The sequence below is a fragment of the Bombina bombina genome, chromosome 11, assembly GCF_027579735.1.
Source record: "Bombina bombina isolate aBomBom1 chromosome 11, aBomBom1.pri, whole genome shotgun sequence".
NCBI lineage: Eukaryota > Metazoa > Chordata > Amphibia > Anura > Bombinatoridae > Bombina > Bombina bombina.
This window is the reverse complement of record NC_069509.1, coordinates 66,332,992-66,360,944: the sequence shown is the minus strand read 5'-3', so window position 1 is coordinate 66,360,944 and position 27,953 is coordinate 66,332,992. Positions and strand designations below refer to the sequence as shown.

The 27,953-nt window shown below is 36.9% G+C and overlaps 1 long non-coding RNA gene across 1 annotated transcript in view; it reads left to right on the top strand.

Annotated features, from left to right (window-relative positions):
- The window catches only part of LOC128641885 (uncharacterized), a 48,829-nt gene extending 29,238 nt beyond the window's left edge, over nucleotides 1-19,591 (top strand). The window contains exons 2-3 of the long non-coding RNA XR_008399592.1: nucleotides 16,157-16,230; nucleotides 19,305-19,591. This is a non-coding gene — a long non-coding RNA (uncharacterized LOC128641885). The remainder of the gene's footprint in view (nucleotides 1-16,156; nucleotides 16,231-19,304) is intronic.
- Nucleotides 19,592-27,953: the final 8,362 nt, after the last annotated feature.

Here is a 27,953-nt window from a genome sequence, read left to right as displayed (position 1 = left end):
GTTCTCTGAGCGGAGTCACGCTGGCAGGCAGTGAAACAGTAACAGAGCTGATTGTGTGAGAATACCTGCAGATATGCTTCTTGGCAGGCTCTGGTTTCAATCAATAGAAGCATCCGTATTTTATAGTGCAAGTGCTTTGATGTGCAGCTAACTGGTTGCTATTTGCATATTTTGGTGTGAGCAAGTTACTCACTGTGGGTGTGCGGGCTCCGGTGTTACTTCCCAGCTAGGCGGGTGTGAGCTGTAACTCTCGACTCACTGTGGGGTGCAGGCTCCGGTGTTTGTTTCCAGCTAGGCGTGTGTGAGCTGTAACGCTCAGCGTGTCCGTGGCGTGCTGTGACAGATAGAGGAGGAGTGTTGGTAGGAGCGTTACTCCTGACGTGCTGCTGTGTTTCAGCTCCTGGTGTCCGTTGATGAAATGAGACACAGAGTTCAGTAAGTGCTGCGGTAGCAGCGTGAGTTGTATTCTAAGAGATATTAGAGTTTGGCAACAATGTTGCAAATAAGTTACAATATATGTCCCAATACTACAGCTAACACGAAGTTCAGGTAGATTGGAATTTCTTATAACAGGCTAAGCAGAAAGCTATGGTTCAGCCTGACATGCCTTCAGATTCAAATTACTTAGCAGCGAGGTAGGATAGGGAGGAGTCTTAAAGGGACATTATACACTCATTTTTTCTTTGCATAAATGTTTTGTAGATGATCTATTTATATAGCCCATAAAGTTTTATTTTAAAATAAATGTATAGTTTTGCTTATTTTTAAATAACATTGCTCTGATTTTCAGACTCCTAACCAAGCCCCAAAGTTTTATGTGAATACGGTCAGCTACCTTCTCCAGCTTGCTGCTGTTTGTGTAAAGGGTCTTTTCATATGCAAAAGAAGGGGGAGGGGGGAGTGTCTTATTTGCCACTTGCAGTGGGCTTTCCAACTGCCTTTTCAAAAGAGCCAAACTGACAGCTTCTAAGTAAGTTTTTAAACAGTTTTATACTGGATTTTTATATCAATATCTGTGCATCTTATTCTTTATACTAGTGTCTATTACATGCAGTTATATGAAAATGAGTGTATATTGTCCCTTTAAGTAAACTTGGTTTGAGATTTTATTAAAGAGACAGTGCAGAACGTAACATGTAGAGAGGAAGGAAGAGAAGATTGAAATACTGTATCAATAGAGAAATCCATAGAAATACTTGCAATAATAATTAATACACTGATCTGGGACAAGTTTACAATATTATTTATTTTTGAACTGATAGAAATTATTTAAAAAAAAATCTATATACATTTACCCAGAAGTCACAGAATGGAATGTTGTCCGGAGGACACAGCTAAACAGCAGTCATTAGCATGACAAGTCTCAATATCTAATTTATGATACAATTTTTTATTTTTTATTTAGTAGGTGCATTAATTCACAGCCTTATTAGTCTTAGTTATAAAGATAGTGTTTTCCTCTTTATGATCAGCACTACTAGCATCTCATGATTAGTACCAGTGTCTGTTCACAATGGCCCAGATTACATGTGGCAAGCTAATGATAGTGCGGGTAGCGAAAAGCAGTAATGCTGGACATTAATGCGCAACTTAAAATAAATATTTCTATGTATATATATATAAGAGCTAGGAAAGGGAGGGCACTCTCAGGATTTATATACATCAAAGTTAGTTTATTGTTTATAACAACAACGTTAGAAAGTCATAAGGATAGGTCGACGTTTCGGCTTACATAGAAGCCTTCATCAAGACAGATGAACAACTGTTAGATGAAGAAGAAAAAATAACAGATTTAAAAACACAAAACACAGCATCAATACGTAATCCCACCACCAAATTGTTTGCAGGCAGAAAAATAAACCCACAAATAATGAAAATAAACATAGAAAAAATACAAATACAAATAAAACTAAAAATAAGACAAACCCATACACATAGCGCTAGGAGATACAACAATACAGTCCCTCCAATACTCTCAATCTGCTCTGGATATACACTGGTGGGGTATATATTATAATCTTAGCAAGCAAACAAAGCGTATGTAACCCAATTGTAGGTGAAACACCATACGGCTGCACAGTTTATGTGTTATGCAAAGTCCGGTATACGCTGGCCTGCCATATACATAAAAGACCCTTCAAAAGAGACTAGCAAGTCCCCATACCTCATTAGTAATTGTACTCATTTAAATTGGGTACTAATCCTGTCCATATATAAAGAGTAGAACCTATTATTCCTCCAGATGTAAGGTGACCATATTGCCACTTTAATAAGGGACACATATGAAAAATACATATGTCAGGGTTCTCATAATGGTACATTATTCCAAACATTTCTTTAAACAGTCCTGACATATGTATTTTTCATAGGTGTCCCTTTTTAAAGTGGCAATATGGTCACCCTATCTAGATGACCTTTGGTCCTAGTATTATTTCATTAGAAGAGTTGTGCTGAATTTGTTTGTTCTGGTCTGAGGCAGCCTTTTGGAATTCTTTTAAAAAATCATAAAACATCCCTAAATTGAATCTGTGGTATTTGTATGATAATAAAGTAGTTAGCAGCAAATGTAATGTGGTTAAAGAGAAGGTATAATTGAAAGGACACTGTACTCCAAAACATTTCTTTCTTCCATATGAAAGAACTGCATTTAAACGTGTTGAAATAGTTCTTGAAAATAAAAATGAAGTAATAGCTGTTTAAATTTAAACTAATATAGCAGTATCAGATGAGTACTTTTTTACCAGCTCACTGGCTCCTATGCACTTCCTGATAAACTCTGACTTTCAGTCAATTGGAAGTGCAAGATGTCAGAGATCACCACCAAATCCTCTTTTAAAAATACAGAAAGTAATCAGAACAGTAACAGATTTCTTCTGACATCTTTGTGGGGTTTTTATTTATCATGCTTGTTGTTATACATAGATTAAATAGCACTTATTTGGTACCATATTCATTTACCTGTATATTAGCAATCATATATCGCCACCTAGTGGTTGGAAAATAAAACTGTTTTAATACATACTCAAAATTATCCCTAGAGTCTACTATACCTCCTAAAATTATTTTATCCAACCTTATTTGTATATAAGATAGATATAAAAATGATTGATAGCAATATCATATTTCTTTAGTAAAAGATGGATAAATCAAACTCCTTGTTTATTCTTGTTGGTATTATTGGATTTAACGTATAGATCCAATAAATTCAGAGATGGATAAAAAAACAGAACTATTTTACACAGTATAAAGCAACAAGAATTTAATCATTTAATTGTATAATCCCCCCCCCCCCCCAAAAAAAAAAAAATTCCACAGTCAAATGAAATAGAACAAGACAAAATAAAACCTAGTGAAAAAACCATGCAAAGCTTCATTAGCGCTTTAAATTATTATATATACAAAATGCAGCACTCTCTCTTCCACTGAGTTATCGGCCAGTGTGCCAGATCCAAAATGATTAGAATACAAACCAAAAAAGAGAGACTGCACTCACTGGATTTACAAAAAAAAAGCAAAACAACTTTGAATCTATAATAATACTGGTGATGTTTCAGCCAGGTTGCGTAACCCCTTCCTCAGACCAAACAAGAAAGAGTGACCCAAAACAGCCAGGTTTAAATAGACCACAGCGCCCCAACTCCAACCTCAGTAACCATAGCCTTGGTTACTGAGTGACAACAAAAATATTAACCCCAAGTGTACAGACAGAGTTGCATCGTGTATAATCAGTCTAATTCTAAGGCCAGTGAGGTAGCTCAGTTGATAAATGCCCTGACTACAACAAAAGCTTGTTTAAAAGATCCAATGCAAGGTCCAATGTAGGTTCAAATCCCGGCATGGCCAACTAAGCCATTCATCCTTCCGGATAAAATGAGTACCATTAAATTGGGTAATAATAATAACTACTATTCAGCTGCCGATTTGGTTAATTCCCAGAGCGAGCGGGAGAAAGGCGCTATATAAATACTAGTTATTATTATTATCCTCCTACTCCCACACAGACTATAAATAGTGACATATACCATTATCATAGTGTCATTGGTGTGTGCGTGTGTAATGAGCTATAACTCCAGATTGCAAATCATCCTTGCAAGCCTAGCCAGTCATTCAATAAGTAATATGCAAATCAGCTACATTTTTTAGAATACAGCTCTTTCGTTTGCAAGCAGTTAAATTCTGCCGCTTTATGGGCAAGATTACAAGTCGAGCGCAAAACTGTTTTTCACAGTTGCAAAATACTGCATGCGTTATGGCTTTTTCACATCTGGGGTTACGCAGGTATTACAAGTTGTAAAATAACTTATTTTGCGTGCGTGTTAACCGGAGTAATCCAAAAAGCCAAATCAGGTGTGCGCATTCATGTATTCCCCCATAGAAGTCAATGTAGAAGAGTAATAGAAAAAAACCCCACTAAAACCCTAATCTGTTGCGCAAAGCCCATGACTTATTCTCCTCGAAAAGTGTACATGAAAATGGGAATATTTCATATTGCAAAAATGTTTTCGTAACAGAATGTTCTATTTATTTATAAATAAATATTTCTCTATATATGAGATGATTTTTGGACTGATATATCTATTTATTGCGAGATATGTATATGAATATATATATACTGTATATGTCTCGAGATCTACAGTATATGCAAATATCTCTTTCAAAATCCCTCTGAGATATTATTTAATGTGCATAAGATTGTAATGTGAAATATTTTCATTATCTCCATAGTTAATATATCTCTATGCATATCTTTTTACATACAAATCTATGTATCTCGTATCTTTTAGCCCTTATAACTTTTGTGTGCATTATTTTTAGTAACTGTTCTTTGTAATGTATTTTTAAGGTGTTTCTTGAAACTTTTATATTGCGGAAAAATGTTAACTACAGCACGGAAAGGATCGTTGAGTAAAAGGCTATCGCGATTTCTCAAGACTTGCAATACCTGTGCAATGGAAATTGATTGCGAAGAGACCATATAGAGCACGGAAAACCCATACGTGTAATTTTGCCCTATGTGTTGTATAATCACTACGTTGTAGCGTGCAATTCACACAAAAAATGCATAAAACAATGAAGTACATAGAAAAAACAATATATAGTGAGTCCAGGGAAAACCAACTTAGATGCCCTCACATGGATGTTCATTGAGTCAACAATTACAAGGGACAGTATTGAACGTTGTTGTAAAGGTCATTTTTATTACCTATAGAAAGAGTCATATCCCTAGAAGTTTTCGGATAAGAAAGGTGCCCACTATTGAGTGAAACAATCCCATTTTAAATAAATGTTCACTGGATCTAGTCTTATTAGTGAAGAAGAATGTATTAATTTACTGGTGAATGTCAGAGAAGACATTTCAAAATGTAAGGAACAGAAATTGGAGATCCTGACGGATGATACTTCAGACAAATAGCCTGACAATCTCAAACAACAAGTTAATGACTATAAAAAAGATCTCATTTAAAAATCAGAAATTGGCAACAGTGGAAGAGGATTAAAAAAATAAAGGAGTTTATGGATGGCAGTTGGGACAAGGAGCAGGAAGGCCCTACAAACAAAGAAGGCAGAGACAGTACAGATATAGACAGGGAGCAGGCTGTTTTCCAGTGTGAAAGAGAGGATGGAGACCAGTTAGCATGACTGACTGCCTGTAAAGAGACACACTGTGCTTGTAAGCTCACCCTTCATCCAAGGCAATCTCATACTGTGGGACAAGATCACAACAGCGGCACCCACACTGAGGTGACTGGCAGCGGTCTAAATTGACTGTATACAAAGATCGATAGCCAGGAGGGGCTGGAGTATTAAGGCAAATTTTAATCTTTTATTCTGTAAGTGCAATATGTTCCGTTAAGTGTGTGTTTGAATAAACGGATGCTGTGAGTCGCGGCTGCGTCTGTCCCCTTTTTTTGTACATTTTTTAAACATAGTTGACAGCAGTTCAGGCTCTGACACTTCACTACAGACACAGAGACATGGTGATCATCCTCCTTCTACCAAAAGTAATTTTTTAGTAGTAACAACTAGTTCATGCGGTTTAACAAGAAACCGAGGCCACACCCAATGCAGGGGAATTACTCTGGCAAACAAACCACCACTACCACCACAATTATTACCCTCAGTAACATTGTCATTAACATTAGTGATCGACCCCTTACTGAGATAGAATCTAAATTACTTAATAAAGTACTAAATTTAATTCCAACTTTTAAGTCTGATCAATTTGAGACTTACAATGACATCCAGAGATTCCAGAGGTCTCTTCAATTGAAGGAACATTTTAGCTATTCTAAAAATAATAGCAGAATTTCTTTTAAACCTACTAGCAAATTTGAGCCCCCAAACACTAGCGTCAGCATTAAAACCTTCTCCAGACTTCTCATGAATGACCTCCTGACGGATCACTCTGAGTCCATAAGGGCATTCTCTACAGCCCTAGAAAGACAGGCACTCCAGGTGCTGGCTAAGGACTCACAAATAGACCTACTCAATGCAGACAAAGGAGGTGCTATCGTGGTGATGAATTATTCACAATACAAAAATGAGATCCTCACTCAATTATCAGATGGCCTAACTTACAAGTCTCTGCCGATTGATCCAACTAGGACCTTAAATAATTGATTGAGAATACACTGACATGGGGGCTAAATGAAGGTTGTCTCACACGGGAAATGCTTGACTATATCCAGGTTCAGTACCCAATACACCTGATTTTATACACTTTACCAAAGATACATAAGGACCTCCTTTATCCCCCCCGGCAAAGCCAATAGTTTCATCCCGTGGGTCATTGCTACAACCATTGGCAATCTACATAGACTCCTTTCTTCAATCGCTGGACCGGCACAAAAAGTCATACACTAGGGAATGATTAAGGATGTGACAAAGGAATTAATGGATAAGACACAAGAAACCTTACTCAAGCAGAGGGATGATACACCAAAGGTGAAAATTACCTTTACAACAAGCTTCAATACTGACAAAGTAGGGATATCCTCTACCCTACGTGAGAGATGGGAAATTCTCCAATCAGATATGAGTTAACCTTTTAATAATTGTGATTTCCCTCTAGTTGGCTATAGAAGGGGTAGAAATTTAAGAGATATGCTGTTTTTCACAGATCTCACCCATTGCTATAAGGAGGAACATTGGCTCATGACCACAAAGCTGGGATGCTTTTGTTGTTCTGGCTGCACAACATGTAATAGTATAATCCAATACAACAAATTTTGGCACCCTCACACAAACAAGAAATTTGTCATCAGACATTACATTACCTGCACCACTAACTTTGTAATCTGTTGGCTGCTGTTGAAGTTTATTTTATTGGGATAAAACCTCTTACAACGCCAGAACAAGTATGTCTAAACACAGGGCAGCCATAAGGTTGCGGGCCATACATTGCTGACATACGGTTCATCCTAATTGACCATGTACTTTCACAGAGGGTGAGGGGGGGAGATGGGAATAAAACTAAAGCCCAGTGGATCTACTGGTTGGGGACTTTGCACCCAAAGGGCCTAAACATGTCCATAGACTGCCATTGTTTTCTTTAAGCCTGATACACCTGTTAAGGGACTAGGATCCTCTGGTGGGAGTCATCATGAATGGCTTTCTCCTGAGTATCTTAATGAGGAGGGTGGGGACACATCAAGCTATATTGGGGACCCCACCTTCTCTCTACCTGAGTAGTTGTAGTGTGATGATATTGAAAGGCCAGGTTGTCACCCATCGAGATGCTCTATTATTCCTAGTTCTAGAGATAATTTGAAACTCCCTGTGTATTTTAACTCTATTCAGTTGTACCATGCTGAGAGTGCGAATTTCATTATCTAACTGATGTCAGTTGTACATTAATTTGTCTTACTAAGCTACTATAACATTTGATTAATAATTAACAGTGAGGTCAAAATGGTATTTCAACAATGGACTCATCAATGGTAGTAGTCACTGAGTTACTTGATTGCCACTTGTGATTGCAACCTGATGATCTATCCTAGTGAAGGCAGCAAACTTATACCGGCACTGTGAGGATTTTATCTTACTTTGAATTAAAGGGACAGTAAACCCAAAAATGTTCTTTCATTATTTAGATAGAGAATACAATTTTTAAAAAGTTTTCAATTTACTTCTATTATCAAATTTGTTTTGTTCTCATGTTATTCTTTGTTGAAGGGATACCTAGGTAGGTAGCATGCACATGCCTGAAGCACTACATGACAGGAAATAGTGCTCCTACTAATGTATAACATTGTTGCAAAACTGCTGCCATATAGTGTTGTGGACACGTGCACATTCATGAGCTTACAGACCAACTTTTCAACAAAGGATAACAAGTATACGAAGAAAATTTGATAACAGAAGTAATTTAGAAAGTTGTTTAAAATTGTATGCTCTATCTGAATCATGAAATAAAAAAAATGGGGTTTTATGTCCCTTTAACAATATCAAAACACCAATGCAATATATGGATACCCGAGTGTCCCTTGTAATTGATGACCCAATCAATTTGCATGAGAGGGCATCTAAGTTGATTTTTCTGACAAGGGCTCAGAACCCGGGTGCATTCCTTAAGTCCAGAATACAAATCTTCTCATTGAAGGGCACTCACAGGATTTTAAAAGATAAACCAATTTTTATTTCCAATTCATAAAACCAAGATCATATGTCGACATTTCAGCCCCACTTTAGTCCTTTCTCAAGACTATCGCCTAGATTACGAGTTTTGCGGTAAGAACTGCTCGGTACTAACTTGCAAGTTATTGTCACCGCTCACCTCCCTATAGCGCTGCTATTACAGGTTTGCATAAACCCGGCGTTAGCAGGCAATAAGTGAGCGTTGAGCAAAATTGAGCTCCATACTGCACTCCAATACCAGCACTGCTTTGAGCTGGTTTTACGTGCTCGTGCATGATTTCCCCATAGACATCAATGGGGAGAGCCGGCTAAAAAAAAAAGCCTAACATCTGCAATAAAGGAGCGTAAAGCTCTGTAACGCAGCCCCATTAATTCCTATGGGGAAACAAAATTTATATTTACACCTAACACCCTAAAATAAATCCAGAGTCTAAACACCCCTAATCTGCTACCCCCGACATCGCAGACACCTACATTATACTTATTAACCCCAAATCTGCTGCCCCCAATGTCGCCGCCACCTACATTACAGTTATTAACCCCTAATCTTCCGCCCCCAACGTCGCCGCCACTATACTATACCCCTAACCCTAAGCCTAACCCTAACACCCACTAACTTTAATGTTATTAAAATAAATCTAAATAAAACCTACTATTAATAACTAAATAATTCCTATTTAAAACTAAATACTTACCTATAAAATAAACCCTAAGCTAGCTACAATATAACTAATGGTTTACATTGTAGCTAGCTTAGGTTTTATTTTTATTTGGTAGACTAGTTAGTAAATAGTTATTAACTATTTAATAACTACCTAGCTAAAATAAATGCAAAGTTACCTGTAAAATAAAACCTAACCTGAGTTACACTAAAACCTTACACTACAATTAAATCAATTACATTTATTAAATACAATTAACTAAATTAAACAAAATAAAAAAGAAATTATCAAATATTTTAACTAATTACACCTAATCTAATAGCCCTATCAAAATAAAAAAGCCTACAATAAACTACCAATGGCCCTTAAAAGGGCCTTTTGCGGGGCAATGCCCCAAAGAAATCAGCTCTTTTACCTGTAAAAAAATAATACAAACACCCCCAACAGTAAAACCCACCACCCGCACAACCAACCCCCCAAATAAAATTCTATCTAAAAAAAACTAAGCTCCCCATTGCCCTGAAAAAGGCATTTGGATGGGCATTGCCTTTAAAAGGGCATTTAGCTCTTTTTTGGTGCCCAAACCCTAAGCTAAAAATAAAACCCACCCAATAAATCCTTAAAAAAAAACTAACACTAACCCCCGAAGATCCACTTACAGTTTTGAAGACCCCACATCCATCCTCAACGAAGTGGCAGAAGTCCTCAGCGAAGCCGGCAGAAGTCTTCATCCAAGCGGGCTGAAGTCTTCATCCAAGCCGGCAGAAGTCTTCATCCAGACAGCATCTTCTATCATCATCCATCCGGCGTGGAGCGGCTCCATCTTCAAGACATCCGGCTTGGAGCATCCTCTTCTTCCGACGGCTCTTCACGAATGAAGGTTCCTTTAAGTGATGTCATCCAAGATGTCGTCCCTTGAATTCTGATTGGCTGATAGAATTCTATCAGCCAATCGGAATTAAAGGTGAAAAAATCCTATTGGCTGATGCAATCAGCCAATAGGATTGAGCTTCAATCATATTGGCTGATTCAATCAGTCAATAGGATTGAGCTTGCATTCTATTGGCTGATTGGAACAGCCAATAGAATGCAAGCTCAATCCTATTGGCTGATTGCATAGGTTAATTACTTTAGTATAGTGGCAGCGATTTTGGGGGAAGCAGATTAGGGGTTAATAGTAATGTAGGTTACGGCGATGTTAGGGACAGCAGAATAGGGGTTAATAATATTTAACTAGTGTTTGCGATGCGGGCGTACGGCGGTTTAGGGGTTAATATGTTTATTATAGTGGCGGTGATGTCCGGAGCGGCAGATTAGGGGTTAATAATTTTATTTTAGTGTTTGCAATGTGGGAGGGCCTCGGTTTAGGGGTTAATAGGTAGTTTATGGGTGTTAGTGTACTTTTTAGCACTTTAGTTATGAGTTTTATGTTATGGCTTTGTAGCGTAAAACTCATAACTAATGACTTTCAGTTTACGGTACAAATCTTGACGGTATAGTCTGTACCACTCACTTTTTGGCCTCCCAGGCAAACTCGTAATACCGGCACAAAGGAAGTCCCATTGAAAAAGGACTTTTGGAAAGCTGCGGTAGTTACATTGCGTTACGGCTGAAAAAGTGAGCGGTGCAGCTAAACCTGCAAGACTTGTAATACCAGCGGTAGTGAAAAAGAGCCTTAACGCTGCTTTTTCACTCATACCGCAAAACTCGTAATCTAGCTGTATGTGTTCTAAAAATAAAAAACAGAAAAAATGTATTCAAAACAGAACAGAGCACATATACTGTATATTATACAGTAGTGTCACCCCTCAACCCCAAACAAAAGAAAAAATAAAACAAAGCATAAACTAGAACATAGATAAACATTCTAAATAACAGTGCATCGAATAGCTCGTGCTACGTTGTCTGATGTTGCCAAGAGCTAATAGAAACAGCACATTGAAGTTGCAACAGCTTGAAATTAGAATCTTTGTCAGAAAACACTCCAAATGAAATGTGCAACGGAACATACTAGCTCCCTTTATCATATATATATATATATATATATATATATATATATATATATATATATATATATATATATATGTATAGACAATAAGATGACATCATAACAACCATCAAATCAGACGGACTCTTTTCCAATATATAACTCAAACATTACATCTCGGTATTCAATAACCAGGACATAGTGCATCAACAGCATAGTATATCAATACGCCCATAGACACCGCTAGATGACCAAATTGTATACACGGATGAAGAAGCTCTCATAGAGCCTCCAATACAATTGCAATACAAACATGCTCTACATGGATATTGTCACATAGGCCCAACCAACACACCTTATATACACAGAGAATGACTCAATGAACATAACGGTTATTAATACTAGATCTATGTAACAAGATCAATATACTACATATTGCACCTCATCAAACTGTACAGCAAACTCTAAAATGATCGGACAATGCTTTTTCGAGTATCAAGAGACTACAAACAATAGGTGGCAGACTATATACTAATCAGTAACATAATATTGATCACAGAATACGTAATGCACGCTGACTACAGCTTCAAATATAAAAGAGGTATCCTTTACACTACAACCCGTCTAACAAGTCTGAGCTCATGTGTCAACTGCAGTCCAACAAACCATGCCCAAAGCTACAATTCATAGTAGACATAGGACACATAAAAAAAAGTTAAAACGATAACTCACATGTAGCCAAATACGAACACGGCTTTACAGCAGCATCACAGCCACACTCCTGAGCAACAGGCCTCATCAGCTAGTATGTAAAACACTCCCCACTGCCTAGTTATATGGCCACAGCTGTCAGAGTACAGCCGGGTCATAGGTTATGCTTGTTTCAATCAGTTACTGATCTCTCACATACAGAAGTAAATATCACTAACATTTATAGCATAGCCACATGAAAACTCACTCATATAGGATGATCATATAGTGAGACACACATTAGAAGAACCACACTGCACTCTGCAGAAAAGGGGATGACCAATGAAATTATTACCGTTACCACCAGACCGACCGCCATGGACCGCATCAAGTCACAGCCACTAACAGCACATCCCTGAGAAAAAAATGTGCTTGTAATCCAAGCAATACCCTACACAATAAGAGTGAGTCAACTTGCAGACACAACCTGCCCTCAATTAAATATACACCACTATGTACTATAATCATAGAAAACACAATTTTGGTCATGTATTAAAGGAAAAACAAAATGTTTCTTTCATACTCTTATGATATACCAATCACGATTAGCTGTTTCATATTTCACCATGCTGATCATTAGTGGCCGTTAGATATCAAAATGTATAGATGCATATTTACATATTGACAGCTATCAAGATACACCCTTACCCTTAGAGAAATCATTCATAAAGTCAGTAGAATAATGCATAGTCAAGGTTTACATTGAGTCCAACTGGCTTTTGATGTCTGTTAACCAATAAAGGAAGAATTTTATAGTATGTGCTGTGGACATCTACTTTGTACCATTGAATCCAACTGGTGAGAGAGTATTGAGCCTAAAATTCCAACAAGATTCACATTTTAGAAGTTCTTTCTTGCTATCCCCACCTTGCTTCAGGGAGGCTACCCTGTCAATAAGCATAGCACGTAGGGAAGAGATTGAATGCTTATGCTCTAAAAAATGTCTGGCCACTGGTTGGTCCGAGCATCCATCTTTAAATGCAGTCCTGATGGCACTTTTATGGCACCTAAAGGAGGTACAGGTCTTACCTACATAGAACCGGCCACACGGGCAAGAAAAAAAATAGACCATATAGTCAGATGTGCAGGCTAGACAATGTCTTATCCAGTAAGATTTTACTTTACTAGTATGGTAAAAGTTCTCTCCAGTTAGTAATGTATTACAGGTTACCCAGCTGCCACACCTGTAGCAGCCATTCTTAACTTTTTGCAACCAAGACTGTTCCCTCTTCCAAGGATCATTTTTTTCAACATTGTTTTAAGGCTACATCCACTTTTATGAACTACCCTGGGTGGGGAGTGTTCTTAAATGGTAGAGTCGGGTCATCACTTATCAGAGGCCAGTTTCTTCTAAGTATTTCACCTATCTGTCGTGTAGCTGGAGTCTGGTCATTAGGACCACAATTAGGAGTGTTTTTGCTCTGTATTAATGCAGGTTGGTCAAGGTGTACCAGTTGTTCTAAAATTTCATCTACCATATTAGAGTGGTAGCCCCTACTGATAAATTTTGTTTTCATACTTTCAAGTTGTTGTTGTTTCAAATCAGGGTTAGAGTTATTCCATATTACTCTCAAAAACTAGGATTTGATAATGCCTTTTTTGAACTGTATCGGGTGATGGCTACTAAATTGCAACAAAGTGTTTCTGTCAGTAGTCTTAGAGTACAAGGTGTTTTTTAAACAACATCCCAGTTTCCACTTTAAAGATACACAGATCAAGGAAGTGTATCTGTCCATCATCATTTTCACTCTTAAATTTGACAGATGGTTCAAAACTATTTAGGGCCTCAATCCACAAAGTAAGTTCTTCAGGGCTGCCACCCCACGAACAGATCATCGATGTATCTCTTATATAAGAATCACATTTGGATTTCTGACCGAGAAAATGTATTTGTTCTCGATCCAGGCCATAAATAGATTGGTATAGGATGGCGCCAAACTGGACTCCATCGCTGTGCCAATCAACTGAAGATAAAACATATCTTCAAACCTGAAGTAGTTATGCGTAAGGCACATCAATAACCAGTCAAGTAATAACTCGATCGGAGGACTTGTATAAGAATCAAAGTCAAGAAGTGCTTGGCCGACTGCCTCTACACCTACATCGTGAGGAATGATAGTGTAGAGGCTGTTGACGTCTAGGGTTACCAGAATGCAATGTGTAGGGAACACTCTGTCTTGTAATAATCTGATGAGCTCAATGGAATCAAGGAGAAATGCTTCAGTGGTTTTCACAACATCCTGCTAAAAGAAATCAATTTGGCCACATTTTGAAATAAGGAGCAATCAGCCGAAACTATCGGGCGGCCTGGAGGATTCATCTGGTTTTATGGATCTTTGGGATGGTATAAATAATAGGATACACTGGATGCTCAACCATAAAAAATTCAAACATTGATATGTCAATGTGGTCACAATTCAAAGCATATCTCAAACAGCTGTCTCGTTTGTCCTTAAAAGATTTCATAGGATTATAGGGCAATTTTTTTGTATGTACAGCTGTCTCCTAATTGACACAATGATTCTGTTCTGTAGAACACAAAGTCCAGAATCACTATGGTGCCTTTCTTATCCGTGGGCGGATCATTATACTGTCAACCTTCTTTAGACTTTGTAGAGCCTTCCAGTCCTGACTACTTAGATTAGTCCTCACCTTTCCAGCTTACCAATCTCTCTAGTACACACATTCTAATTGTGGGATGAGTATTTTTCGGTTCAAAAGTAGACTTTCTAGATAGTCCGGTATATGCGGTAGTTCGTGGTGAGGTTTTAAAATGTTCCCTCAATTTAAGCTTCCTCTTTTTATATTTTGAATATATATATATATATATATATATATATATATATATATATATATTGAAATCAATTTGCAGATCCACCCACAAAATGCCAGTTACCTGGGTGCAAAATGTCCTTGAATAGTACCACAGATGAATGCAGTCAAAGGCTTTTCTCAAAGTGAAAACAGCAAAGGTTTATTGACCGTTTTCGGGGAGATTACATCCCCTTCATCAGAATAGATGAATATCAAAGGTTTCCTTTAAAAAAATGTTACTGAGGCATTTCACTTATATAATCAGAGAGAGCCTGTAACTGCTTCTTATTCTTCAGAGTTATTTCTCCACAAGTTCCTTGTCTGTGTTTCTCCAGCCTTTGGTCTGATTATTGACCCATAATACAACTAAGTGTGACAACAAATATACATATAATACTCCAAATACAGCAGTGTGATAGAAGATGGGACCCGGCAGGAGCTCTACAACTTTGTGCATTGCTGATTGGTCTAGGAACAGCATGCATGTGGTTGAGTAAACAATGCACTATTGGGAACTAGCTCCTTAGTGGTGGCTGCACATAAATACCTCTTGTCACTGGCTCACCCAATGTGCTCAGATGGCTACTAGTAGTACATTGATGCTTATTTAACAAAGGATAGCAAGAGAATGAAGCAAAATGTGATAACAGAACACAATTGAAAAGTTGTTTAAAACTGTATGGTCTATCTGAATCATGAAAGAATATTTTTGGTTTTATGTCCCTTTAATAAACATCCTCTGATGGTTAGTTATGCAGGCAACATATAATTGTTATTCTTAGTCACAATGGATTTAAAAAGTCTGTGATAAATGAATTATTGAAGTTTTTTTTTTTTTTTAATTTTTTAAAATATGTGCAAAATAATGCTACTGGATTGTAATAGGAGTAAGAGAAGGGGCACATTGCGAAACTAGGATATAAAACATAACATCTGTTATAATATAGTGATTTCTAAATATCACATTCCCATAGGAAAACAATTATTGAAAATTGTTATCTATTGATATTATTTCAGAATCACAGTATGTGTAATAATCAAGTGTATTACAGTATATTTACTATTTTACCACTAGATGGCAGTGTTGCTTAAGTGTTCGTTAGACAAAAACCGTGACAATATTAGTTGCAGCTGTTTTTGCTACCTGAGGGGCTGATACAACCTTTATTAGGAAAAAAAGAAAAGAAAATTCACATTAAAGTCATTAATTTAAACATACACAGTATATCTCAGCAATCCTGCACCATACACTGCAAAAGATTTGCATACAAAATGTTCTGATTAAAATCTATATCTTTGTTAGCAGAATTTGCAGGGTGACCAATATGAGTCTTGATAAAGGCCCACTATTGAGGGCCGAAACGCGTTGACAGCAATTTGGTAAGCCTTATTTCATTTTTTGATCATTGTCTTTAGCTATATTGTACTATTTTGCTATTCTTTACAGGTCACTAGCAGGAAAACAAGAATCATCACCTAAGAGATACCCACCACCCCACAGAGGGATTATTACCTAAAGTTAACCCTTACCACCCCACAGAGGGATTATTACCTAAAGTTAACCCTTACAATAACTTATTTTGGCTTCATCACTAAGAATTTACTTCTGATTTTTCACATTTTTTCTTATTTTTTTTTTCATTTTATCACCTCACACATTTTATTCTTTATATTTTTGGATCTTTTTTATCTAATTTTTGATGATCACCTTTTTTCATTTTTTCATTTCTGCATTTTAAATTTTTGAGCACTTCATATTTTTTGAACACCATCATATCACAGTGCATCACCATCACCATTTGGAATACGCTACCTTTGGAATACTTCATATTGTTTTATCACACACCGATCTACATGGAGCTCTAGATATGTTTTTTTCTCATAAGGTGCACCTTACAGAACTTGACTTTTCTTAGAGGACATCTAGTTCATTTAATTTTATCCATATTATTTTGTTTTTAACATTGTATGTACCGTTTATTTTATATTGCGCATTTTATCATTCTCTATGTACTTTATCCCCTAACCAGGGACCTATAGACACTTGTGTACACATTTCTATATTGTAATTAAATTATTGTTTTAATCCATTACCTCTTTGGCGCTCTTAACACTTAATCATATTTTCAACTCCTAAATCTTAGGTGGGCTAGCACACCTGTGTTATAGAGCGACCAATAAGAGGCCAGATGTAAACTTGTTTGTGTGTTGCTGTAAGCTTTCCACTATATGTAGAAAATTCAAGCAAACTGCAGGAGGTTATGGATGGTTTTTGAATGGAAAAAAATGTGGCGCAACACACAATTGCTGGTGGGGGTATTCCTAAGTATAACAATTTAAAATGATTAAATTAAATCTCAGAACTATGAACATAGAGAAAACATGGGAACTAATTGGCATTATAAGCAAAGGGAAAGTGTGGGAGAACCAAAGTGGGAATTACAAACCAGAAATAGATGACAAATGAGGGGGATACATTCGAGAGAGAGAAAGGACCCTCCCCACAAAGACCAGGTACATCTAAAGACCATTTTTTAGAGAGAGGACCAACAAGAATACACAAACCTTCAAAAGGAAAAAAAGGCTAGAGGATGTAGAGGAGGAGGAACAGGAAGAAAAAATTAAACCAAAAAAAAAACTAAAATAGATACCTCAGGAATATTCAACCCCAGCAAAAAAGAACTAAATGAGGAAAAAATGATTCTCAGATGTTGTAATGTTTTGTTTTTTTATGGAAATGCCCATGAAGGCTAAAGTGCAGGGGCGTATTATGGCCTAGGCCAACAAGGCCGGTGCCTAGAGCAGTAGATTTGGGAGGGGCAGCCCATCTGCCCTAACCTCTCTCTAAAAGCCAGCACACAGTACTGTGAGTGATAAAGTGCAGGCTTTTATAGAGAAGACAAGGCACGTGCGCTGATTAAGGTCGCTCTTTACAGGCTGTGCTCCTTTAAATAGTTGCTTCATTTAGAGCCGCCAGCATTTTTGCAGTGGAAGTGTTCTTGGTGAGAAACCTGCCCGGGGATATGCTTACAAGGTGAGGCTGGAGGAGAAGATATTGTGCCGATATGCTGCCTCCCCTTGTGGTGGGTCTGCGAGCGCAGTGCTTATTGCAGGTCTTAGTAACTAACAGACTGGATGCGTCTGTGCACTGCTTAGATCAGCGTGTTATGTCTAATCATAAACTCTCAGTGCTAATGTATGTTAGCTACTAATAGCTAGCTATCTCTGCATTCATGAACCCTCAGAGTAAATAGTAAACGGATACTTAAAAAGTTTCATTACTTGAATGATGGTAATTACTGTATGTTGTTGCATGTAAAGGGCAGTGATTGTTTCAAAGTATATTCTTCTTTCCCTTCCTTCCTCTCTCCCTTCTTTCTTTTTCTTCCTCCCTTTGTCCCTCAACTCCCTCCCTTCTTTCTTTCCCTCCTTCCTTTCTTTCTTTCCCTCCTTCCCTCCCTCCCTTCTTTCTTTCAACTCCCTGCCTTGCTCCCTTCTTTCACTCCTTTCTTTCCCTCCCCCTTTTCTCATCTTCTTTCCCGCTTTTCTCTTCTCTCTCTCTCTCTCTCTCTCTCTCTCCCTCCCTTCTTTCTTTCTTTTCCCTCCCTTCTCTCAGGGAGAAAATTGTATGAGTTGCATGCAATTCAACCCACCTGCATACAAGTGTTTTGCTAGCCCATTTTCTTTTGAATTGTTATAAAAAAAAAAAAAAAACATTTACACACTGACCCAAAAAAATATTAAGGGGAAAAAATGCCTAAAACCTTTGGGGGGGCAGCAGAATTTTGAGTGCCTAGGGCAGCACAAAATATAAATACACCACTGCTAAAATGTCTTGGGTTGCTAAAATAAATCCAATTAAAAATAAAATACAGAAAGGAGGGATTCACATTTTACATGTTATAGGCCCTTAATCATAGGTAAAACTTAGAATGTAATAACAAAATATACACTGGCAATGCTATACACTGGCAAATGTGTTGTAAATGTTGTTAATGTATGTATAAGATAAAAATTAACCAACTTTTAGTATGGACGCTATGATAATCTATTCACAAATTTCACTGAGAAATATTTAATGCATGTATCAGAGAACTTTTACTGTGGAATGGATTAATTATCGATCTGTGGTTCGAAGATTTATTTTTCTTTACTGTCTACATACTATTTGGAGCTGCGTCTTGCAACCAGTTGAATCTTATTTTGTATCAAGATGATTGAGCAATAAAGTTGGTTTTTCAAAGATAAAAAAAAATTGTAATCAATACATTTAAAGAGAAACTACAGTATAAATTTTCCCCAGGGAATACACGGAAATCTTTTTTAAGAAGACAAATAGAAGAGGGGTTTTCTCATCTACTGAACCAGATTCGTCTGACCCTGATTCTCCTAGCTCTGCCAATACATCCTCTTCTTCTTCTGTTTTTCTATGCCTTCCATTCTTGTCTTTACAGGTATCGTCATCAGATTGTGAATGAGTTGTTTGCCACAAGATCAGAAATAAGATGGCTGTCCCTTTGATAAGAGAACTAGACAAGCTGGACCAAAGAGAGGGTACAAAACACAATTGAAATTCAAGAATACAAAAGGATTAACTCTGAGTGTCATCAATGTATCTGATTACCAACTATCTCAGAGCCAAATATCTGTCTTCCAGAAAGAACTTGGTTTTGCTGCCACAAAGAAAAAAAAATTGTATTTTATACACCCCCAGATGTTAATAAATTTGTTTGGAAATTAACTATGAAGCATTTCTGATTTATTACCAATATAAAAACTGCAACACTTGAACTTTCAGATGAAACTTGCTGTAAGGGATTGGGAACTATTCATTATTATGTGCGCAAAGAATTAATCAAATGGCTTTCTTTTGACTTTCTTTTGACTATTCGGAATGGCATGATTTAGAAGAACGGTATAAATTAGGGGTACTAGATGCTGTTTCATTATACTCTAATATACCACATGCAGATAGTTGCAAGGCCATTATGTTTTTCCTGGATAGAAAGAGATAAATGATTCCATTGACGGAAAGATTTTTGATCTGGAGGTTGCTGAGTTCCTCCTAACCCACAATTAGTTTTTGTTTGGCCATAATTATTACCTACAGTGCCAAAGTATGGCAATGGGGGGGAAATTTGCTCTGCCGTTTTGCCAATTTATTTGTGGAATGGTGAAAGCTCCACAACATCTATGATATGAGAAATTCTTTTAAAGAGTATTTTGTAATTTATATGAGCTATATTGACAATCTCTTATTTGTTGTTGAAGGTGCCTTTGTTTTTCAACACTTTCTTGCTTATTTAAATAACAATGTTGTCAATTTGCAATTTACTGGGTAGATCTATAATAAAGTTATTACCTTTCTTGATTTAGACTTAGAAGAAATATCTGATGGTAAATCCAGGACAGGGAACTCTATCCTTTATGCCACATCTTGTCCTCTTAGGCATTTAGTCAGATCCATTTCAAAAGTCAATTTTAGTGTTTAAAACACAATACTAAATTGATAAAAAAAAATATGAAAAACAAGGTAAAAAACTGATAAAGAGACTTTTGGTTAGAGTTTATGATCCAGTGTTATTGAATGCAAGTTTTGAGGAAGTCAAAAGTTATGGGGATTTGTTTAAAAATAACAAAAAGACAAGAAAAAAAACAAAGATTTTAAAAAATAATCCATATCTAATATTTTCAAATTACTATATCATGGAGTTTGATAAAAAATGTTAAAGAAAAAAACCCACATATTCATTGACATATTCATAGAGCAGGTGATGTGTTAGCATCTAAGATATCATTTTGTAAGTTTGTAGCCTACAAAACACCTACACTTTCTCTGAAATTGTCCCTTAGTCTGGTCCCATATAAAAGACCTGATACCAGCAGTTGGTTGAGAATGAAGGGCACTTTCTGATTACATAGATTTAATTGTGTAACTTTTGCATATCCTTTGAAGATAGCTTTAAAAGTACAGCAATAGGTAAAATGTATTGTGTTGAATGTTATGCAAATTGTATGACCAAATTTGCAATATATTTATTGGAATGTGAAATATGTTCTATCCAATATGTTGGGCTAACTTAACCGGAGCTCAGATCCAGAGTTAGATCCACCTTTGTTATATGACAAAAATTATAACAAGGAGAGGAACTTCCGTGCAGCGGCCATGATAGGTCGCCAAGCTGATTCCTGCTCCAAGCATTAACACAAATCTGCCCAAAATCCACTGTCTGCTGACTCATCAAGCATTACTCTTTGCTAAAAATACTACAGCAATGCAAGCTCTTTCAATCGATGCTGCTATTGTTTAGATTGGATGTCAGATTCAGTGCCCCGGAATACCACAAGGTTGCGGCCTAATACATAACCCCCGGCAGGGCACTTGCGTGCCACTGTCGTTAGGCATCTTATTCCGCTTACATTGGATACCTAGCGGTCCGATTTAGACTGTTATCGTTGAACATGGCAAGAAGCTGAGATGATTCACAGAGGACCTCTTTACACACAGTGACTGCTAAAGGGTAATACCAACCACAACAAACAAGACACCATCTAATTACTACTTTACTTGTATGCTTTTGTTATTGATTTATGCTTTCCATACTGAGAATGTTTTTTTATGTTACCTCAGTTTTGCATAATATGCATTAGTAATGACTGGTTGTTAAAAAGTCACCCCTTAACTAATAATTCTTTATCTAGTGACTGGTCTACCAACTATCATGGTAAGTTCCATTATGCAAATGTAAATTGTTTTACTTTTACCTTGAGAACGGTTGCTTTGGCTTAGCAATATTTTTGTTAGTAATCCATGTATGTCCACTTTGGGGTTCAAGAATTAACCTTTTAGAGCTTTTGTGCTTACGACACATTGTCTATCTCACATTTAGTGACCCCTTGTGACCTGCTTAATGTTTACCACTATTCACTTAGCTATACTGCTTAAAATAATGTGTCTATTCTGTATTTTTGTACCATTTATTCACACAGGTGTAGCTCTTAGGACCACCTCTTCATTTACATCCCATAATATCTCAATGTTATCATGCCCTACTTATATTCTTAGTGGTTCAGATCACAATATTGGGAGGAAGTCTTGCTGTCAGTGGCCGGGATGACATGATGCTTACAGGGAACTTCCTGTAAGTAATTTTTTATGTTTCCGTGGCTGCATTGTCAATAAAATACTACCTTGAATCTGGTCTTTGCGCTGTTCCCTTTGTTTCCAGTTTTTCGATCCTCCTATATTTGTACCTACTTGTGTTTTAAATTTTCCCAACATTTTAGCACATGTAATTCATACCACTGGAGCATCTGATATAGCCTTTACACCTTGATAAAATTACATTCGGGCACATGCCACTATATATATTTCTCCCTCTGAGTGGGCAAGATATATTTCATGCTACTGGCTTAGCCTATCACCAATACTTGGTTGCAGTATACCTATAGGAATCGAAATAAGGGACTGAATATACCCTTCTTTAGTCAAAGCATTTAGGTTTCTCTTCCCTCTATCTGTGTAACTTACACTTAGTTCAGCTCTGGAGATGCCCTCTTTTGTCAGTTTTAAACTTTTACGGGTTAAATCTGATTTCCATATTTATTGGACTTTATGCCCTACATAGACACAGTCTTAGGGTTACAGCGCAGATCCACCTTATACTACACCACTTAAATTTCCTACTCTAGTTACGTAGCAGGTAAAGCCCCAGTTACATCTTTCTTTTTTTATGATGTTATACTAATCTGATATATACATTTTTATTTATTTTCGAAGTTCATTAAGCAAAAAACTAGAAACGTTTGCTTTGAAACACAAACATTTTCTTTCATGATTCAGATAGAGAATACAATTTGAAACAACTTTTTAATCTACTTATATGATCTAATTTGTTTCATTCTCTTGGTATCATTTGTTGAAGGAGCAGCAATGCACTACAGGTTTCTAACTCAAGAAATGGGTGAGCCAATGACAATCAGCATATAAATCCATCCACCAATCAGCAGCTAGAATCTAGGTTCTTTGCTGCTCCTGAGCTTTCCTAGATAAACCTTTCAGCAAAGGATAACAAGAGAAGGAAGCAATTTAAATAATAGAAGTAAATTGGAAAGTTGTTTAAAATTGTATTCTCTATCGGAATCATGAAATAATTGTTTGGGTTTCATGTCCCTTTAATTATGCAATCTATTTTACTATTATATGACAACATTGTTTCATAATGTTTGTTTCTTGGATTTTGCACAAACATTTGATATTGCAATGCATCTGAAATTTATAACAAGGATTCTGCCATACCAAAACATTTCAATGTCAAAACTACATAAGGTACTGGCAGACTGACAGTAAATTACATATTAGAAATACATTGCAAAGTTGTTTAAAATCACATGCTCTAACAGAATCATAAAAGAAAAATGTAGGGGTTACATATCGCTTTAATAACCCTTTAGCATACGTATAACAGGACACCACAAAGCACCCTAGTTTTTTTTTTTATATATATATATATATATATATATATATATATATATATATATATATATATAAAACCAAATACTCAAATCAATTCTATCAAATTTGCGACATTATCAAAAAATACTTGCCCATCTTATATGGCGATGATATACTTAAATCAGTGATTGAAGAAGGTTGTAATTTTATTTATGCCAAAAATCTCACCTTAGCTAACATGATATCACCAAGCATGCTACCTAAGATCACTAATAACAGTACGTAGTTACAATGTTCGGGCACATACTGATGTGGAAATCCACGCTGTAAAGCATGTGATTACATCAGCCAGGGACCACACAATATAACAGTCTAATTAAGGATGCGTAACATATATATATATATATACACACATTTATTTATTTTTATTATATATATATACACACACATTTATTTATTTTTATTATATATATATATATATACACACACATTTATTTATTTTTATTATATATATATACACACACATTTATTTATTTTTATTATATATATATACACACACATTTATTTATTTTTATTATATATATATATACACACATTTATTTATTTATTTTTATTATATATATATATATACATATTTATTTATTTTTATTATGTATATATATATATATCTAGCACTGCGGAATCTGTTGGCGCTATGTAAATAACCGATAATAATATATATATATATATATATATATATATATATATATATATATATATGTTACGCATCCTTAATTAGACTGTTATATTATGTAAATATCTTTAACCTGCAAATTATTGTGTTGGGGCTGCTTGAATGAAGAACAGATATATATATATACAGTAGATAGATAGATAGATAGATAGATAGAATGAGGATTTTTTTTTTTTTTTTTTTTGCTAAAACACTATTGAAAGTTTTAACAAGTAGGTGACATTTTATGAATTACAAATTCCTTTTTTTATCTTTATTGCTGCAGGGATTGTGGGTAGTAGGTTAACCCTATGTTCTCCACAGAATAATTTTTGTGGCTAGTGACATTATATAGTAGCTGGGTGGGGGGCAATTTAATACTTTCTAATATTATAACATTTTCCACTATCCAAAGCACAAATGAATTACATGATTTAGCATAAATAAAATTAATGATAATTTGTGTGTAATAAACATTGAACATTTTTAAGATTAGCTCATTTTTGCTGGGTGGTTTATAAAATTATCAGGGTCGTGCACCAATTAAAAAGGTCTTGGGGACAACACAGAGGCCCATAAATACCATTCTCTAAATTACAAAGCCTCAGGAATATATAATGAGGAAATTGCACAATCCAAATTGTGCAACACTATTGATATACCTGGCTTCATCACACATTATATATCACAACTCATAGTTTCCCCTTAGCTAACACCTGCCTATGCACTGCTAAACTTCAGTGTAACAGATAGTGAAGACCACAGAAAAAACTATGTACGCAATGAGACAAGAGAGTAAAATCAATATCCACAGTGCCCTCTGTGGTGGGAGTACTGCACTGCACACAATAGTACTAAACTAAATACAGACAAGGGACAGACTCATAAGGACAGTAAACACCATGATATTTAAATGTAAAATGTTTGGAGCACTATATGGCAGGAAATAGTGCTGCCATCAAGTGCCCTTGCAAATGGATAACATTCTTGAAAAACTGCTTTCATAAGGTTCAAAGACACAAGCACGCTCCTTAGCTTATGGCCCTACTTTTCAACAAAAGATACCAAAAGAGCAGAGAAAATTTGATAACAGAAGTAAATTAGAAAGTTGTTTAAAATTGTATGTTCTATCTGAATCGGGAAAGATAAAGTTACGTTTCGTTTCCCTTTAAAGGATGTTAAAAACCTTGATCTAGATCACAAGTGGCACACTAACGTTTGCCCGCAAGATATTTGGGGCCCTATGTGTTATAGAGTAACTTAAGCAAAATGGCAATTACACAAAAGAGATGCGCATACAGATCTTTCGTGAGGATCCGAATGCTGAAGTAAGCAGCGGCTCATGCCCATCCGACTTTTTCATAGCCAGGTTGATTTCTGTAAAAGATCCACACACTAAAGATCTCTGCAAATCCAGATTTTAGAGTGGAGAGCTTTCTGGCTATGAAAATATCCAAAGGGAACAAGCCTCTGCTTTTTTCCAAATTCGATTTCTCACGAAAGATCTAAATGTGCATCCCTATTGTGTAATTGTCGTTCTGCTTAACCCCTTAACGACTCAAGTCGTACAGGGTACGTCACACACAAACTGGTCTTTAAAGACCAGCAACGTACCCTGTACGTCTTTAGGGGTTTAAAGCGGCTGGAAGGGATCCTGATCGCTTCCAGCCGCTTTCAAGGTATTGCCGTGATGCCTAGATATTGAGGCATCACTGCAAAACTTTTTTTCCAAGACTGAGGCCCTCTCTGCACCGGTAGCGATGGTCCAGATCGTTGGTGGGTGGGAGCAGCTGCAGGGAAGCGGGTGGGTGGCCCATCGCTACCCGGCATCTGGTTCCTGTGTGTGCAATGTGCATGCCAGGAGCATGCAGGGGGGGCCTGCAGGGGGCGCACCCGTGTATGTGTGTGTGCGCGCGCGCGCGCAGCAACCACTGCCACCAAAGTGCTTGAATGGGAGAGGGAGGGGGGGAAAATAATGCTAAAAAGGATCTGGGAGGGGGAGAGGGAGCAGCTACACTACAAACGAATTTAAATTATAAAAAAAAATTAATAAAACTTATTTTGGGAGGCAAACTGGGTACTAGCAGACAGCTGCCAGTACCCAAGATGGCAGCAAATAGGTAGCGGGGGAGGGTTACAGAGCTGTTTGGGGGGGATCAGGGAGTTTGGGGGCTAAGGGGGGGTCCATCACAGTTGAACATATATATATTTATTTATTTTAAATTAAGAAAAAAAAAAAAAAAGCCTTTTAATTTCTCCAACATTGGTGTGTCCGGTCCACGGCGTCATCCTTACTTGTGGGAATATCTCTTCCCCAACAGGAAATGGCAAAGAGTCCCAGCAAAAGCTGGCCATATAGTCCCTCCTAGGCTCCGCCCACCCCAGTCATTCTCTTTGCCGTTGCACAGGCAACATCTCCACAGAGATGGTTAAGAGTATGTGGTGTTTTAGTTGTAGTTTTTTATTCTACTATCAAGAGTTTGTTATTTTAAAATAGTGCTGGTATGTACTATTTACTCTGAAACAGAAAAAGATGAAGAATCTGTTTGTGAGAGGAAGATGATTTTAGCAGATAGTAACTAAAATCGGGTGCTGTTTCCACATAGGACTGTTGAGATGAAGTAACTTCAGTTGGGGGAAACAGTTAGCAGACTTTTTCTGCTTAAGGTATGACTAGCCATATTTCTAACAAGACTGTGTAATGCTGGAAGGCTGTAATTTCCCCTCATGGGGACCGGTAAGCCATTTTCTTAGTCTCAAACAGAATAAAGGGCTTAATATGGGTTATAAAACTGGTAGACACTTTTATGGGCAAAATCGATTGCTTTATTTGGGCATTTTATACATGTTTATGCTTGTAATTCACACTTATAAGCTTGGGGAATGTTTTTTAACGTCAGGCACTGTGTTAGACACCTTTCCAGTCAGGAAGGGCCTTCCCAGTTGTAGGCTGAGCCTCATTTTCGCGCCATTACTGCGCAGTTACTTTTTGAGAGCAGACATGCAGATGCATGTGTGAGGATCCCAAAGTAGTTGGAAAACTTCCTAAAAGGCTTCATTTGGTATCGTATTCCCCTCTGGGTTTGGTAAAGTCGCAGCAAAGGCTGTAGCTGGGACTGTAGAGGGGTTAAAACTGTAACCGGCTCCGGTTTCTTTAATTTAAGGGTTAAAGCTTTGAAAATTGGTGTGCAATACCTTGAATGCTTTAAGACACTGTGGTGAAAATTTGGTAATTTTTTAACAATTCCTTCATACTTTTTCACATATTCAGTAATAAAGTGTGCACTGTTTAAAATTTAAAGTGACAGTAACGTTTTGTTTAAAATGGTTTTTTTGTACTTTATTGACAAGTTTAAGCCTGTTTAACATGTCTGCACCTTCAGATAAGCTATGTTCTATCTACATATCCCTATCCACAAAGAACATCATCAGTTCCTAAGGTTCGCCTTTCTGGACAAACATTACCAGTTTGTGGCCCTCCCATTCGGGTTAGCCACTGCTCCAAGGATTTTCACAAAGGTACTCGGGTCCCTTCTAGCGGTTGTAAGACCGAGGGGCATTGCAGTAGTACCATACTTGGACGACATTCTAATACAAGCGTCGTCTCTTTCAAAGGCAAAGGCTCATACAGACATCGTTCTGGCCTTTCTCAGATCTCACGGATGGAAGGTGAACATAGAAAAAAGTTCCCTGTCTCCGTCGACAAGAGTTCCTTTCTTGGGAACAATAATAGATTCTTTAGAAATGAGGATTTTCCTGACAGAAGTCAGAAAGTCAAAACTTCTAAACACTTGTCAAGTTCTTCATTCTATTCCTCGTCCTTCCGTAGCTCAGTGCATGGAAGTAGTAGGGTTGATGGTTGCAGCAATGGACATAGTTCCTTTTGCGCGAATTCATCTAAGACCATTACAACTGTGCATGCTGAAACAGTGGAAT